The 17,894-nt window shown below is 39.1% G+C and overlaps 1 long non-coding RNA gene across 3 annotated transcripts in view; it reads left to right on the top strand.

Moving 5' to 3' along the window:
- Positions 1–17,894, top strand: part of LOC106633499 — a 91,064-nt gene that overhangs the window by 7,765 nt on the left and 65,405 nt on the right. The window contains exons 2-4 of one of the 3 annotated variants that reach the window (XR_006055102.1): positions 5,037–5,103; positions 11,139–11,221; positions 16,507–16,584. This is a non-coding gene — a long non-coding RNA (cilia- and flagella-associated protein 251). The remainder of the gene's footprint in view (positions 1–5,036; positions 5,104–11,138; positions 11,222–16,506; positions 16,585–17,894) is intronic. The other 2 variants (XR_006055101.1, XR_006055103.1) reach the window with 2 other exon arrangements.

The raw sequence follows: 17,894 nt of genomic DNA, 5'->3' as shown, positions 1-17,894 counted from the left end.
GTAATATGACCATGATGTCAATGCCACGACATCCCCGCATGATATCTATGAAACCCATCTAATTCACAGCTTCAGGCCTTCCCTAGCTATCTTATCTTACGCTATCAGACGCACATTTTCTCTTCCTCCTATACTCATGAAGAATGTAATATTTATAATATTTGAATTCTCTTTCTCAGCTTATTGCATACCTCCATCATCTGTAACTTTGTCGTTAGCAGTGTGATACCATCCTCTGTTTTGTGCCTTTTAAAAATGCTCTCTTCTAAATGCTTGCTTTATCAGTTTGAGTTACTCTGAGGATTTACTGGAGCCTTAAGAGCAAAGTATGGGTTTATTCTGTGCTTGTAAACGGCCCGTTTGCTCAGTATCTGTGAGGCGCAAGGAGTATGTTAATAATTCAGTGCTGTGCCATGTAGCTCTGAGCTGGGTAATGAACATGGGGAGAAATCTCCCAGGCATTTTGCTTTGATGTGGGCTGTGTTTTGAACACTAGGTGACACAGTGCAGGGACAGAAGAAAGTGGCAGTCTGGGACAAAAGTCAAGAGTGGATATATTAGGGTCCAAAATTATACTGCAGCAGAGCATATTATCAACAGCCAAAGGTATGAAAGTACAAATATCATCTCTTTGTCTTTGTCCTCTGAGAAGGAATACTTTATTTCTTCTTTGAAGTGTTGATCAGGCACAACTCGAACAGTGAGCTGCTTTCACACCCAATTGATGGCTACGTACTAAATATCTATGTACTGGTTACGTGCTGGAGCTGAAACTAGAGGAGCAAGTTTTACATAAACACAAATGAGCACTTTTCACACATGCACTATACCCCCTTAAACGTTTTGATGAAAGTGCATGTGAAAAGAAAGTGTTAGAGGCAGCCAGATCAGACTTTGCCAGCACCCTGGAACAAAGTGCACATGTATGCTTGTGCACAGGTGAGAATTTACAGCAGTATCTCTTCACGAGCTTTTTGAAAGTGAGTCGCTCAGATTTACATAATTGTAACAGTTGTAACTTTACAGATTTGTTATAATCTTAAAAATGATCTCCACATCAAATTTATTTATTTATTTATTTATTTATTTATTTATTTATTGACGTGGCGTGTGTACGTCACTTCAGGCACACAAGGCGCCACATAGTCACAGTTTATAAGTCCCTATTGAAGACCTGAACTTTCAATAAGTAACTTTTACTAAATGTGGATCTATAATGCCTCACTACACATAGAAGTAGTTTTCATAATCAGAGTTACTAGTGAAACATAGAGCCTCCATGGTATGAAAAGTCTGCTACAATGCAGTTTCTGCCAGGAAACTTTTTCAGTTCAGCTCATTTATATAGGACCAAATCACATCAACAGATGCCTCATGATTTTTTTTTTTTATTTTTTTTATTTTTTAAATATACTAAAAGGTAAAGACCCTACAATCAAACAATCAATCCCCTGTGAGCAAGGACTTTATGATAGTTGGAAGGAAAAGCTCCCTTTTTAAAAGGAAGAAATCTCCAGAAGAACCAGGCTCTTGGAGGGGCAGGGGCAGGTGAACAGGAGACTAGACTAAGGGAGAGACAAGACACAAATATAATGACATGCTGCAATGGTATATCCTCCTGAGAACCAGCCTTTTCATTTGTGGCCTGTGCAATGGACATTTTTGGATGTTTTTTGGTCTATATATTTTGACTTATTTGAGCTACCTTAATAAGTCTTGTTGTGCTAAATGGAGAACATCCTTTCCATTGATATCTCATGCGTTTGGGTGGCCTCTTTTAGCTCCAAAGAGGAAGGAAATCAAAACGTTCAATCGGAAGAATCTCTTTTCCTCAGTTCTCAGGAGGATATAAATGTATGATGAATGAAAAGAGGTGAGTGGAATAGTAGTGCTTAGTGCGTCACATGAAATCCTGCAGGCTGTGTCTGTAGCAGCATAATTAAGGGATAGTTCAGGGTCACCTAAATGAGCATCAACTATAGTCTTTATCAAAGAGGAAAGTTTTGAAATTAAAGAGGGTATAAATCCAAACTGGGAGCTGTTTCCTGAGGTGAAGGGCCTGAAGGCTCTGCCACCCATTCTACTTTTAGAAACCACAAGTAAGCCTGAAGTATGAGAGTGAAGTGCTCTGTTAGGGTAATATGATATTATAAGAACTTTAGGATATATTAACCCTGGCAACACTGGGGAAATGGGGAAAGATGGTAATTAGTAGACATATGTGGATGGCTGTCATTTGACCAGATAAAATGGTTTTAGTGTTGTGTATAGTTATTTTTTTTTTTAAATATTTGTTTTTCATTTGAAAAATATGGGGAAAATATTCATGGCAGCATGCTAATAATAAACATTAGCTTACTTGGCTGTTGAACCTTTTTGTTTCTATTGTGTCTAAACCTCCCACTATGCTTGAGCTTGTTATGGGAGTCAACTAAAGTTAGGCAGGCTGCTGGGGCTGGAATATACAGCCTAAACCCAGTAATGGATTATACAGCACTTGTATTGTCAAATTTCACTCATACCACACATTGATTTGGGTACTGCGGCTTGTTCTGGCAATATTGTGGGTCTGCTGTCGGACTGACAGAATGCCGTCACTTTGACAGATTGATAAAGCCCACCGATGTTCCTGTGTCTTCATACGTTTAAAAGGGACAAAAGTGATTTGAGCCGTCTAGCCTTTTCTTTTGTAATTTCCCATCACAAAATGTCTTCAGGCTGTGGGTCATTTTGTTCAGTCCTTTTCCATCTCACCTTAACACAATTGCATCTCTTCACTGCCTCCCACAACCCATTTCCTCTCAAATGCCCACCGGTCCTTCTCTGAGACTGCAGCAGAGGTGCAGCACAAAACCTGTTTGAAAGGCCTCTTTGCTGTTGGCATGGAAACGTCTGCCTTTGTGAATGAAGGCTTCCCTTACATGCCTGGTCAGAGGTCTCCCGATGTCTCATGGTCCAAGAGGACCTGGCCAGACCTCTGTGCCACATCACCAAGCCTGTGTTGAAGTATTGAAGTCAGGCACTTCTGCTCACGTAGTTTGTGTCTGTTCCTTGTTCACATTGTGTTACTGCAAGTCTTGACTTGACTTACATGAACTAGAGTGCTCTCAATCATGTCCTGCTGTAGTAACTGAAAACTAAAATTTAGAGAACTTTACAATAAAATTTGGGAGGGAGTAGTTTGTGCAAAGTCCTGGATTTGTTTGAACTAGTTTCGCAGCACTTCACTTTGGAACGGGTTCAGAAATCTGGCTAAACTTCTGTGATTAGTGCTTCTCTGCTAATATTTATAAAATGTAGCGTGAAAATAATATTTTATCTTCCTGCTCAGAGACTGAAGTTCATTGGTTAGAGCTATTGAATTGAGCATCTATCCCTCAGCAAAATGAGCATTTTACACATTACTGAAATAGGATAATATCCTGAGCATCACAGCTGGGTTTTTGTTTTTAAATACATAATACAGTATTTTAAAGATTAATTGGTCATACTGAGTAATTTGTTTGTGGAACATTCATACAGTTTGGCAGGCTTCCCTGTAGGTTAATGACCTATTAGTTAAAAGGTAGATATACTGACCTTTTTATTACAATTGTTTTGACGTTCTAGACAAAAATGAAATGTTTCAGACATTGAGCATCCTCATATTGCCGTAGGCCTACAACTGTTGAATAGCTACTGTTTCATAATAAGCTGGCATTTCATCAGCCCAAAAAGAGGTCAGAATGAATAAACTCGACAAAGGAATGCAGGTTGTGTCTAAATTAGTCCATGATTAGATGTCATGAAAGAAAATCAACAGGTCTCTATTCCCTGTGGACCACAACAGAGAAGCCTTGACCTAATTATTCATTTTCTTTTTCCTAACAAAAGAGCTGAGTTTATTGCAGAATCCTGCGCTTGTCTTTTGCTGCTGTCTTCACTTGGCACAGACCTCACATCTTGCAGTTTCCCACATTGGCTGAGAACAGTAAATCTTAGTTTCGCCATAAATGTGGTGTTTATTGTTGGCGTTTCCATATGATGTGGGTTCTACATGACACCAACACAACATAACAATCTGCGGTTTTAAGTTATTTTGTGTGATTTCAATACATTTAATCAAAGTCGTTTCTTTTTCCATGGCAGTGTGTGACACAGAAATTGCCTTAAAACTCTGCAGTGAAATTCAGAGTTATGCAGATTACAGCTCTCTGGCCCACATTTTCCTCCTCATGGATGAATTATTTACTGTTTATCAAAAAAGTAGGTGTGGAGTGTGTAGCTGCTTAAGCTCTGGTCACACTTACTGTAGCTCTGTAATACTTTAACAGTGTGAATTTTTTTTTCTTCTATACACATATTTTAAGAATACATATTGTAACATTGCCCAAGGTTCACATCTCATGATAGTCGTGAGTGGCATTGTCGTTGCAGCTGTTAGTGTTCAAGCTCTTGTATGTGTTTGCGTTGAATGTGAAGTAAGGCTGTTTTTCTGTTCTACTAGATATTTAATTTACTTTCAGTATTTGGTACGAGTGGTTACATTTATTTTACTTTGATGCAAGTTTGAGGCACTCTAGGAATGTGTTGCATTGTCATGGTAGGATATCCTCCCTCAGACTTGACCTGGGTTGCTTTCCACCAGGGACGCAGGCAGCTGGCAGCTCAGCTAAAGTGCCTTTAAGTCTATTAGAGAGGATAATCCTTGAGGGAGAGTTTCGGTGAACAGAGGGAACAGGCAGAACAGTCAGTCGATTCACTTTCCTTGCCATCCAGCTCGTCCCATGTACTTCCCCTCTCCAACCTCGCAGCCAATCGTTCAACACATGGCCACCATATGCTTTCTTCATTACTCGCCAAAGGAAACACGGCTGCCCCAAACAGGACCTTGAAAAAGGAGAGGAAAAATAATCATGTGAATTTCCTTTGCTCTGCTTCAGAAATAACAGTGTAAATAGTCTCTGAGGTGCATGTAGTACATCACAAGTTAAACTGTTTGTGCATCTGATGTTTTCTGTACCTCACTTTGTTGGTTTCTATACCCCCCCTTCCAGCCTCCTGCCTTCCACCTTCGCTGTCCCTGGCGCAGTCGGTGGTTCAGCAACACTTCAAAGGAGGAAGGTCTGTGGCGCTGCAGATAACACATTGTACCCCCTGCCCCTCAAGCACAGGCAAGCTTTTCCAGAGCTACTACGCAATCCATTGACTGACAGATTTTCTTTTCTTTAGAAAACTGTTGTTTTTTTTACTTCTTTACTGACTTTTATGTTTTTTTTCCTCCTCTCCAGTATGAATGATTTAAATTTTTAACTGTTGTGCAGAGCATAAGGTTTAAATGCCCACTTCTATTTGAAATGCATTATTGGCTTGAAACATATTCATGCAGTGATGAAACTTTAAAAGGAGAAGATATGTTGTTAATATAGAGGAGTTGTAGTCCAATATATTCCTGTAAATGCGCTAGACTATTGACGGTATTTGGCCAGTGCTGATAGCTGTGTGTGTGTGTGTGTGTGTGTGTGTGTGTGTGTAATGTATATATGAAAAATAAATAAAAAAAATTATAACTCTTCCCCCCCCCCCATTTTTGTTCTGGGGAGGGAAAGGATGGTTTTTTTTTGTTTTTCTTTTTTTTTTTTTTTTTCTCAGTTCATCAGTGTCACCGAATAAACAAAAATTAAACTGGAGTTAACAGGGACATAATGGCTTTTGTTATCTCAGCACCCCTGAGTTGGACCCACTGGGGTTGCCAGTGAATGTGCATGAGACATGTTGGCATGTGCTCTTCTACTAGATTAGGGAGTACAATAAGAAAAACTAGGTATCCATGGTGGTAGCAGTTGTCTGTTTCCAAGGGACTGTAATCCTGGCCGTATTAGCCGATAGGTAAATGGCAGGTGAATACCTGGTCATATGTGCACTTATGTAATGGGGTTCGTAAGTGTAACATGGTTTTGAATACTTTGAGAGAGAGATTGTTTTGCTGTTGACACCTGTATTTAAATAATGTATTTTGTTCACCCCTTGGCCCACAGTCAAGTTTTTTTTTTTCCTGAGAAAGAAACTGACAAATCCAACCAAATCTTTTTATACTGAAACATGATCACTGTATTATAAGCCACCCTACGAAACTATTTTAGCATTCCTTTATGGCTTTGAGTAGTTTTCAGTATCTGTTCATCTCCAGGTCATTTTCTTATCCATTTATTGCAAATATAGGAAAAAAGTAAATATGTGGACTAGCGTTTCCAAAAGCCCAGTCTTTACATGTTTTCTTTGTTTGAAAGCTATTCGTTAATAATGAAACGGCCTCACAAAATTATCACAGCTGTATTTCTCATTAATTGACCTGTCAATTAACTACTTGTTGCAACAGTTCAACGTATGATTCAGTGGTTGACATTTGTTTTGTCTTTCCCTTTTCTCTGATACATATATATATTTTTTTCCCCCTGATTTTTTTATTTTATTTTTATTTTTTATTTTTACATTTTTGTCTCTTTTGGGCTGAGCTGTGTAAATGCTATATAATAGTTTTAAAATTAGCTACAGGGGTTAAAGTAAAGGTATACTTTAGTGGGGACTGGAAGTTCGTCTACCTGAAAATACTGGTTTGCATAATCATCCTGAGCATCTGTGGTGTTGAATTTATTTATATAGTAGGAGGAGTTTATATTTATGTAAATATTCTTTCTTTGTGTTCTATTTATATAAATACTTTGGGCTCCACCAGCAGCATCACTGACAGATGCACACGGGCTTCCAGCTAATCACCTGTTACAGGTAGAGTACAAAAGCCAGCTAGTTGCTTTCAGTACTTGCGGGTTTACCGCTTAACGTCAATTAATTGGATTGTAGCTGTTTAAATTAAACTTCCATCTCATCTTTCCTTAAAGTGATCGCTAGTCAAGCTCACAGTTAAAATAGGTGAGGAGTGAGGGATGGTGTTTTAGACACTTCACTTCATTTAACTACTGCGGCATCCCATTCTACATATTTATTAGGGGTGCAACGATACTCGTATCGATATTGAACCGTTCGATACAGTGCTTTCAGTTCGGTACGCATATGTATCGAACAATACAAAATTTTTCATTTATTTTATCAACTTTTCTTCCGATGATGCTTTCTGTGTGGAGCGCTCAGTGGATCCGAGCTCCACAGTGCAGTCTAGGCGGAGTAGTCGAAAGCAGATTCACTGAGGGCAGGGCAAGCTAGCGAGACAGAAGTTAAGCTCTCCTTGCAACATGGCAAATTGAACCTCCTCCACCCTCATTCAGATCTGGCGTTTGGAACTATTTTGGTTTTCATGTGACGTATGACCCTAAAGGTAAGCACGTCATGGACTAAAGTAAAACAGTGTGTTGGATGTGCCACGCAATGCTCAATTACATGGGTGGGAGCTAGTGTGTTAGCGCAGTTAGCCGTTAACGTGTTAGCCGTCCAGCCCCATGCACGGGGCGATCCGCGGTAGCTCGTTACCGGAGATTTGCCGTGTTGTGGCGTTAACGTCATTTCAACGAGATTTACGCTGACACACAACGAATATGACTGCACATCATCCTAGTGCAAAGACAAGTGGAAGCAGACAAAAACAACAAGCACGCATGCTACAAACTTTACCCGAGTCATTTAGACAGCCGTTAGCACATGATCCTCCTTATGGGGACCTGATATGTTGTATATGCTGCTGAGAATATAGCCCAGAAGAAGCGTATAGTATAGCTTTTATTTTGGAAAGGGCCATTTCTCTGTGATAAACTCTTTTCCAAAGATGAGGGATTTCTCCATCAGATTAATTTTTTTATTACTTTGTTGTTTCAGCAACATTAAATTTTAAAAACTGAACTTTTGAGTTAAAATATATATTTATAATTTTAATAAATGACAAATTAAAAAGGCATGAACATTTTTTTTTGTATCGAAAAAAAAAATATCGAACCGTGACACCAAAGTATTGAACCGAACCGTGAATTTTGTGTATCGTTGCACCCCTAATATTTAAAGCGCCGCACATATAAGAATATGGTTGACCACTCAGTGTTAGTGTATGCTAATACTTAGTCATGGCATCTGTTGGCCTATCAATGTTTCCATGGTAGCGGCACAGTGCTGTTCAGGTTTCTCATGATTTCCTCTGGGATGAAACACCTCTCACTCCAAGAACATCTCTGTCAGCTTGTTGATTGCTCTGATACACACGGCCTTTGCAGATACAAGACTGTTATACAAGCATGCATTTATGTAATCAGGAGCCAGATGAAATCCTACCAAATATATGAAAAGCATGTAACATTATGGCACTGGTGGGGAGAAGGATGGAGAGATGAATACATTTAAATTCTAGTCTAACCTCTAATGAGATCTACTGTAAATTAAAGGTTGTATCTGCATTCACAGCAAAAGGGGCAGGTGGTGCGGGGAAATAGCAGCAGCTGCTGCTGCTGTTGTGACATTTTACTCTGGCATATGCTTTTTGGTTCCATGAAAATTGATCATCCTCTAAATTCATCCTTTAAATTATATGATGATAACCACAGGAATAACTTGATAATCTGCCAGTTCTCTCACTGACATTTACATGCTTGCTGTTTGTAAGTTTAAATGATTGCTCATTATTTTTAGCTATTGGAAGCTCATTTACACTTAAGTGTTTACAATACAGCTGAAGCTGAACTACCATTTTAGGTCAATGTAACACTGTGCTGTGGATCGAAATTGACCAAAATTCACTTAAGAAAAAAAAGTGGTCTTTTCCAAGTTTTACCTAGGATCATTTCTTTTCTGTCTAGTTTGTTGGTGGATGACTTTTATCTACATGGTAACGGGTGGGTCGAGTATCCAAAAATTACTCAAGAGTAGCATTACTTTAAAATATTTTTAATCAAGTAAAAGTGAAAAGTAGTCGTCCAAAAAGTTACTCAAGTAGGAGTAAAAAAGTAGTTGGTGAAAAGACTACTCAAGTAGCGAGTAACTATTTGTAATGTCTGATTTATTTTTTAAATAAATGCTATTAGACAAACAAATAAATAAATATGCACTGTAGTATTTTCAAAAAGGCAAGTTTATTTATATAGCACAATTCAACAACAATGTGGTTCAAAGTGCTGTACAGAGACACTAAAAAATAAAAACAAATAAAAAGCATGATTTAAAATGGAAAAAAAGAAAGGAACAGTAGATAAAATCAATAGTTCTGAGAGTTTGTTCCAGATATATGGAGCATAAAAGCTGAATGCATCTTCTCAATGTCTGGTTCTGACTCTGGAAACTGATAAAAAACCGGATCCAGGTGACCTGAGGGATCTGGAAGGTTCATACTGGGTCAGGAGGTCACTGATGTATTTTGGTCCTAAACCATTCAGAGCTTTATAGACCAAAAAGAACATATGTAAAAACATCAAAAAATTAATCTGGAAATTAGAATTGTTTTGCCTTAAGTTTTTCACAATAAAGCTTTTTTTTTTTCTTTTTTTTTTAAACCAATACATACAGTAAATAATATAAATATATGAACAGTGCAAACCATTTCCAGTGACAAGATATACTGTATACTTATATTCACTTTTACTCTAAATGGTACAGCAGCCTCAGAGAAAACATTAGAACGACACAACTTCAACATATGTATATACAAGGCAGCTCACTTTTACCATAAATTGTGTGGTTGTGCATCTTTTTCTGTATATTTAGCAAAAATGTGCCATTTCTTCACTCAGTAAAATGATGGTTACGCTTCAGCAGCAGTTTGCTCTAAAGGTTCTTGCTGTGAAGCTGTAACTGTTTAGCAGTGAACAAGGAGTCCTGCCTGACTAAAGAGTCCTTCACAAGCTCTAGATGCAGCAAGAACTGTATTGATTTTGATTGACAGCTTCTTGATGTGAGGAAAGCTATGCAATAGATCCACACCTCCAGCAATTGGACATGAAAGGTAGCTCTCCAGCTCCAATGCTTCTGGCTTTCCTGACCCCATGGATCTAAAGAAGTCATCTTGATCAGATAGCTGGCCTCATCCAGCTCTGTGCCTAGTTGGCGTCTGATGAAGTTCAGACCTGTGGAAAGATGTATGGTTTTCAAAAGAATTAGGTCTGGGCATCATAGTACTGTATAGACTGCCAAGCTGCAGATGTTTGGCATGAAAATTTGATCACACTGGAGATGTTTTTACTAACTCTTATTGGAAAAACAATCTTATCATTCATATCCCACGCAAACGGTTTGCAATGAATTCCAGATTAAGTTTAAAATAAGAACGTATTTTCTTATTTCTATTGCACATACGTTCTATTGCAGAGCTAGCCAATAGGTCCTCCTCGCACTGTTTGGCTGTTACTCCGGGGAAAGACGAGAAAGATGGTCATGAAAGCTGTGACTGGGGCTGCAATGTAGCCACTAATCTCTGCATGGCTGCCAAAAGATGAAACCCTGTCCCTTCCAACCACAAGAGAGGGGAGACGGATGAAGCTAGCCTCCTAACGCAGGATGTTTAAACTAAACAAGCAGCTGTTTCACATAATAAACCCTGTCAACCGCAGTATTGCCTTCCGATTTAACAGTTAAAGCAGTAGAGATGAGCTGTCTTTACATGTGCATGGAACTCAAGCTTCGTTAACCAGGCTAGCTGTTAGCTTATAGCTCACGCTAGCTAACCAGCAAGAGGTTAAAAGGACAGCCAAACCTGCGGACACAACACCCACAAACTTGTCTCACTACAATGTAGTGCCGAAAATATGATGTGATTCTAGTTTAATCAAACTGGGGGCAGGAGGAAAACCGCTCCAATCCTCGATGCCCAGTGTCCTGAAACTATTAAACGTGTCTTCACTGCAACACACCAGAATAAAATCATTAGGTCATTAGCAAGACTCTGTAGTACTTGACTGCATGCTGAGGTGGCAGTTCAGCCATTTAATTCATGTTGGACTATGGACCTATCAAAAAGTTGACCCTCAAGGAATTGAGCTTGACATAGCTGCTGTAACATAGACTGACATCCACCTAACCACAGCTAAAAAGAAATTCAGAGTAAACTTACCGCAACATATTTTCCTCAGTACAGGGTGAATACTGATGTAATGCACCTTGGAATGACACAAGCTGTATTCCATTCACTTTTGTGATTTTTATTTTTTAATTTTTTATTTTTCTCCCCACAGCTGATGGGGTATTGGCACTACCCCTCCTAGCAGGCTGGCAGGCAGCGTGGACAAGTTTCTGAATACGATAACTCAGTAAAGAGGTGACGTAGTATTTTTAAATTGATAACAAGAGTATATCTACTAAAAATCTTAGATGTGTTCAAATTTCAGCAATCTGTATCTTGAGGTCAGAAGTCAAGTTTTTGCAAAATGACCAAATGCGATGACTGAAGAAGGAGGTCACCTAGGATTCTCAAAATTTATGCCATATGTGTGTCTACTAGGAGGCTGAGTGGTAGCACTGGCGACAGCCAATATTTTTTAAATGTTGAACTGGAGGATGAAAATGGTGTTTCCTCCTATAATGGTAATCTAGCAAATGTAGTTAGGGAATTGTGTCCTATTCATGTTTGTTTATGCTCTTGATACTCAATGGAAAGGTTGTAGCATTGCATATGTTCTCTCTCTCTTGGTTTATGGTTGTGTCCATGAGTATTTGCGGTGAAGAACTAAGTAAGAGTAGCCCACAGACCAGTTGTACCACATGCTCTGGGCACTGTGTGTTTCTGAGCTATTAGTGAAACTTGGAGAAAAGTGAAGTCAAACGGGAAACTGAGACTCTTCACCTTCAAAGTAGTTGGTGTTTGCAGACAAATCGGCATCTTCCATGTAAACTGTCAACCAAAGCAAATGCAAGGTGGTTTGTGGTGCAGCACCCTTTTTGTGATTTCATCCATTGACTGAAAGAAACAACCAGCAACTGCTTACCAACCAGTTACAGAACATGATCCCCACTGGTTGCCATATGATTGCTGACCAGTCTCTAGGTCTGTGTGACTGGAACCAGCATTCCTGAGTGAATCAGCAACTTCTCTGCTGCCTGCCAGATTTAGACGCACAGCTCCTGGTTGGTTTTGTCCAGTGTGCTCTGTGCCATCTTAAAAGTGGCATTTGTACACTGACTTTAATTGTTCAAATTACAAATGAAGCTATTGCACTCATCCTAATGCATGTTTTTATTTAATTTTATACTTGAGTAAACATTTCTTCTTGACAGCATGGAGTGCTTTTAGTGCTTTAACTGTTACAGAAAGATCTATGGCCACTTTCTGGCCAATTTCTCTGCAGCACTGGCAAGATACTAAACTGTAATTCCAAAATAGAGGTTCATACAGACTCATCTATCTTTGTTATAGCATTAATCAGCTCTGCATCAACTGTCAGGTCAGACATACGTGATCTTACCCACTCATTAGTTCTGCTTTTTCCAGCATCTGCTCTGAATGGGGTTTCTTTGTGTGGGGCAAACTACAGACAATTAGAGTTATAAGCCAAGTCATGATTGGGATGTTCAGGTCTCAGCTACTTGGTGTAGAGAGCTCCTAGAGTTGAAGGAAAAAAACTATTGCTGTTGGAGGTGGGGTCAGATAGGAAATGAGGCTGCATTCCAGCCATGATTTATGAACTGTCTTTATTCTCTTTGTACTACTGGCTACTTTGCAGCTGCTCCAGATGCTGTCACTGACTTCAGTAGAGCTGTATCCATCTCAGCTTACATGTTCAAAGCCAGTCATATGTTGCCACATAACCAAAGCCAATGTGGTTTGAGGAAGTAAATGTGGCAAAGTTAAAGATCCTCCCGTAGGTTTGACTTTTTTCCTTTTTATTTTAACCTCCTTCCTTTTTGCTTTTCACTAAGACATCATCTGTGGTTTTCATTCACTAAATAAATATCCCAAATGAAGCTCTGGTGTAGACCACAAAGCTTGGAACTGAAACTAAATGCAGAACAACTACACAATGATTCACGTCTTAAGCCTGGACCAGTATGACTAGATTAGACCCGTTTTATTAATAATCTCTGTGCGTCTGTAGCACGCTGCTGTGTGAGAACATGTTAATCACACTAGGCTCAAAGTTCACAACAGGAATTAAAGACTTTCCTTCAACACCTGTCAGTGCACTGAAGACTTTGTACAGTATCAGTAAATGAAATCGATTGGAGTGGAAGGAGTTGCATTAAGTTTGCAGTATGAAGTTGGATTTGCCAGTAGTTACATGCAGGTAATGGTGGTTGATTTCTGTAAGTTATATTAAGATTTTAAAGGTGGAGCAGTGATTGTTCATTAAATTTCCTCGCTTGGTCTCAACAGTGTTTCATAATGAAGTCAAGAGTTCAGACTGTCATAAGTGCCCATCCTGACAAACTAAGCCTCCTTTTTCCCCACTTTGGCTGTTTTTAATCTACTTTTTTTTGGATTTTTGGTTTTTGTTCCCAAAATCTGATGTGGCATAAATTTACGAAGATTATCCAAAAGTAAGGAAGGCTGTTCTGAAGAGTCCTCTAATGCAGTTATCTACATTTGTGTAAGAACGCGGAGCTGCTGTGGTTGTAACGTTTACTAATTTGTAACATAACATTGTAATATGAAGGAGTTGTGGCTTTCATAAACATGTAAGAGAGACTGACGATGTGACGTTTCCTTTAAATTTATATCATACAAATTGAAGTACTTGGAACATGATTTCTTATATTTTCAGTGAGGACATTTTCCTTTTATTTATTTATTTTTTTGAAGTATTTCAGAGGTTTTGGTCAATTTAAGACTGTTGCATAACTCGTGCGTCTGTCTCAAACTTTGACCAGAGTTAGTCAGAGTGAATGAAGGCCAGGAAACACAGCAGTTGCATTCTTACATGTGAGCTCATATTTTTTGGCATCTAGATGCGTATGACAGCCTTGAAGTTGCAGGCACCCATGACCTCTGTGTTCAATTGACTCTGAGAAACTTTCAGAATGTTTCCTAGAAAGCTCTGGACTGACTCCCTTTTAAATGGAGTCAAAGGTTAACTTAATTTGTTTCTGAATACAAGAGTTTGCTAACATGCAACCTGTATCGTGGGCTACACAGAAGTAGCAGGCCTTTGTGCAAATTGTTACTCACCCTCACTCTTGTCAATAGTAGACTGTTGTCTGATCACCTTACATTATTTAATGGGTATTTGTTTTGAAGTTCAGATCATGACTGCACCTTTGACGGAGCATTCAAACTTTGTTGGCTCACAAATAAAATTACAAGTGTGGTTTTCTCAACTGTACCCTAAACAATATTTGATTATTTGTTTGTGTGCATGTATGGGTGATGCCTTTGAACACAGACCTAGAGACTGTCTAGGGAAGTCCATTTCCCAGCTGGTTGCTGGGAAATTTCTGTTGCCCACAGTTTGCATGGAAGCGACTGACCTGTCTGCAAACACGAAAATAAGTTGCACCTTTTTAAACCTTGAAGGTGAATGTTCTGTGTTTCCAGTTTGAGTTGCACTTCCATGTTTTACTACAGCTCAATGAGCAGTTGACATATGTTTATTCACAAGTTGGGGTCTCCCATGCAACCTATGGGCGACTGAGACCATCGCAAAGGGATTTCTAGAGTAAGACCCTCTTTACCAGAAGTTCTTGACTGTCACAAAGTGGAGAAATGGTTGCAAATGCTGCTCTGCTTAAAAACAGAAGTGCATTGTCTGCAATAAACATTCATCCACATCATATCACTCTTTTGAACTCGTATTCATAGTTTTCAGGGAAGTTTATAAGGCTTCATGTTTTTGCTATGTGAGATTGTTCTCCCCCCCCCCTCTTTCCCGAGTCGGATTTATGTATGAAATTAGCATTTTAAACAAAGAAGAATAGTCATACAGTCAGATATTCATACTTTTCTTTGTAATGTGCAACAAACATGAGAGGGAGAGAGCACATGTCATTATCTCCTCTCTCCTTTAGCATTCCTCACAAAATCCACTTTCCTGAAGGAGAAATCACTTTTTGTGTAAAATTGATATTTATAGGAATTTTGTTGCTCAAAACCTCTCATATCTGAACAGGTCCAACAGTAGCTGTCTGTGACATGATTACACGGTGAATGATTTTCTTCTGTGCAACTTCGATGCTGCACGTCATTACAGATAAAGGCTGTGAGATTCCTGAATCGTGAAGCTGGTCTTTCTGCAACCTTTCTGTCTCACAGTTATCAAGTGTCGAACAGCTGGAAACCCTCTCTTGGCAGCTGTTCATTTCCCACAACTCGGTGTCAATATCTCGTTTTATTTACATGAACTATCATTTTCGCTCTCAGCCTGGGAGTGTGCTGGGGAGTGTAGCAGGAACAATTTCTCAGATTGAAACGCCTCTTGTTTCGTTTTGGCTTGTTAAACAAATTAAATTAAATTTTGATAGCTGACACATTCATCCTGTTGCCCAACCCTCTCCCCATGTCATACTTTGACTCATGGTGTAATGTCTTGAGTACTTGGGTTGCAAGAATACTTGCTGACTTAAGTTTTGACCATGTGATTACTTGCTATCCTCAAACCTGTGCCTAGAGCTAGGCTCCCCTACCCTATATACTTTATGAACACTTATTATGGTGCAGTGTTATTTCTGGGGCAGTATGAAATATTAAAGTTAAAGTCTGTCTTTTTAGGACCCGTGATATTGCCATAGCAGGTCCTAAGCGGAAGGAAAAAGTCAGTTACCGTTCATCAAAGAGGCTGACCAACTTGTCTGGGCAGTAGGCGTTTAAGCTGCCTCCTTTAAAAGTTGTCTGAAGGATCAGTTACCTCTTTGTTTTATTTCATCAGATTAATTTAGTCAGGTAATGACTAACATTTTACTCACTCTTTAACCTAAAACTAAATCTATTCTTCTTTTCTTAATGTACAACTACAGTGACTGTAGTACTCTGATTACTGCAAAGCTGCAGGTGACCTACAGTCAGTATTGTGGCTGAGCTCATCTTGTGTGCACACAGATGGAAGGCTGAAGCAACAGCTGTTGCTGCTACTTTGCTAACATGTGCCATGTAGAGATTGTGTCGGTAATGCTGGTTCTCAGATGTTGGCCAAAGGAAACACCCAACCACAGGCTTCAAACCAAGATGCAGTTTCCCCCCAAAATATTTTTAGCTTCTTTTTGAAATGAGGGGGAAAAAACCATGCCATGTAATTGTAGCATCAATACATCTATGATTTCCTGAAGACATTTTTAATTTCAGTTCAACTTTAAAGTAACATGTTTTTGTGGGAGCTGCCAGAAGCTCTGTTCACTTCCCATCGGACGAGACGGGAAGAACTGACGCATCTATGATGGTGACTCACCGGTACATGCTGATGCAGGTGTTGTATGTTGTGCCAGGTGGTTGAATTGTTCTTTGGCAAACCTTGTTGAAGAGTTGTCGTGCTTTGTCTGGGGTTTGCAGGAGAAATTGAAATCCCATCATTCTTACCTCACTACTCTTGTTTTCTCCTCTCATATTCCAGACAGCCCCGTAGCTTGTGAACTCTGTAATCCCTCAGATTGCTGTACTGACTGCTCACTCTTTGTCCACAGAAAGAATCAGCTCTTGGAGTCAGATTTGGAGGGGTAGAAGACCAGTTGTGGCCTAAACTAAGAGACACAGAGAGAACTGTAAGTAAATGCTGCTTGGTTAAATGTGTACTGCATAGTGTGTGTGTGTGTGGTTTGTTTTTTTTGGGGGGGACAAGAAGTGTGTGTGTGTGTGTTCTAGTAAATCTGAATCTTGATATGCAATTATTTTTTTTGTATCAACATATAGAAACACACATTACTGCAGATGTGTAACAAAGGAGAAACAAAACAAATTACTGTTACAGAAATATATGTAATGCTGAATTATGGCGTGTGCCGCGTGTTACAGCATTGACAAACTGAACAACATAAACAAGCACATTATGAAATCTGCTGTGCCTATGGTCGCCTCTGCTTATGTATAGACCATTTTGCAGTTTCTTATTTTCAGAAATGCTGCAAATCACATCCACAAACATTATAAATGGGCTCAAGTTTATGCTGTTTGTTGTTGTCGGCAGCTGATGGGATGTAAGCTTGAGCCCAGTTGTTTCCTAGCAACAGATTTCCCATGAAAGTGTCTGTTATCAAGTGCGTTCATTCCTACTTCACGGTGTTATCAAATACCATAAATAAGTTCTCAGCCTATAGGAAACACAATTTAATGATTTGAAAATATGAAGGATAAATTATTGACTACAAGCTTGGATAATGTTGAGATTTAGAGATGGCTCTCTTTTTGAATCTATAAGAGACTTTATGGATATGATGTGAATACTGTCACATCTCTACCTTAAGTGCTCAAAATTTAAATTCAATTATAAAATGTATGTGTTATATTTAAACATATATTTGAGGTAGTAAAAATGTCCAAGTTACAGTTGGTCAGAGCTCAAGTTAACAAGTCAAATTGCTCAGTCTGTCTGCTTATAAGTTCTGAACCAATATTAACGCTACCATTTGTTACCAAAATACACAGTAATCAGTTTTTACCCTTCAGCTGTAAAAGGCTGATGGGAAGGGACGTCAAACAAGTCTGTGAATGGAATAACTCCTAAGCATAGGAGTAGTTTCAATTTGATACCATTGTTGTATCTACTAAAATCTCGGATGAGTTTGAAGCTGGGACAGAGGTCAGGTTTTTTCTAAATCTTGTAAATGCAAAAACTTGAGAACAAGGCGATGAAGGACTTTGAAATTGATACCATAGGGGTAGCTACTAGGCTAGGAAGCTGAGCAGTATCACTGGCTTCCACCAGTATTTTTCTTTGGTACCTTAGGCAGTGTATGTGCTGAGGCAGCAATATAGGCGGGTAACATTTGTTCTGTTCTATTCTTACATATTGAAGAAAGAAACCCACAAGCACAGGAAAAACTACATATGGAAGATTGTGATTAGCGCAGGTGCA

Source organism: Haplochromis burtoni, unplaced genomic scaffold (assembly GCF_018398535.1).
Source record: "Haplochromis burtoni strain Fernald_Lab_line unplaced genomic scaffold, NCSU_Asbu1 Contig_213, whole genome shotgun sequence".
NCBI classification, from domain to species: Eukaryota; Metazoa; Chordata; class Actinopteri; order Cichliformes; family Cichlidae; genus Haplochromis; species Haplochromis burtoni.
Note: the sequence above shows the minus strand (reverse complement) of the source record. Positions and strands in the feature narration are given on the sequence as shown.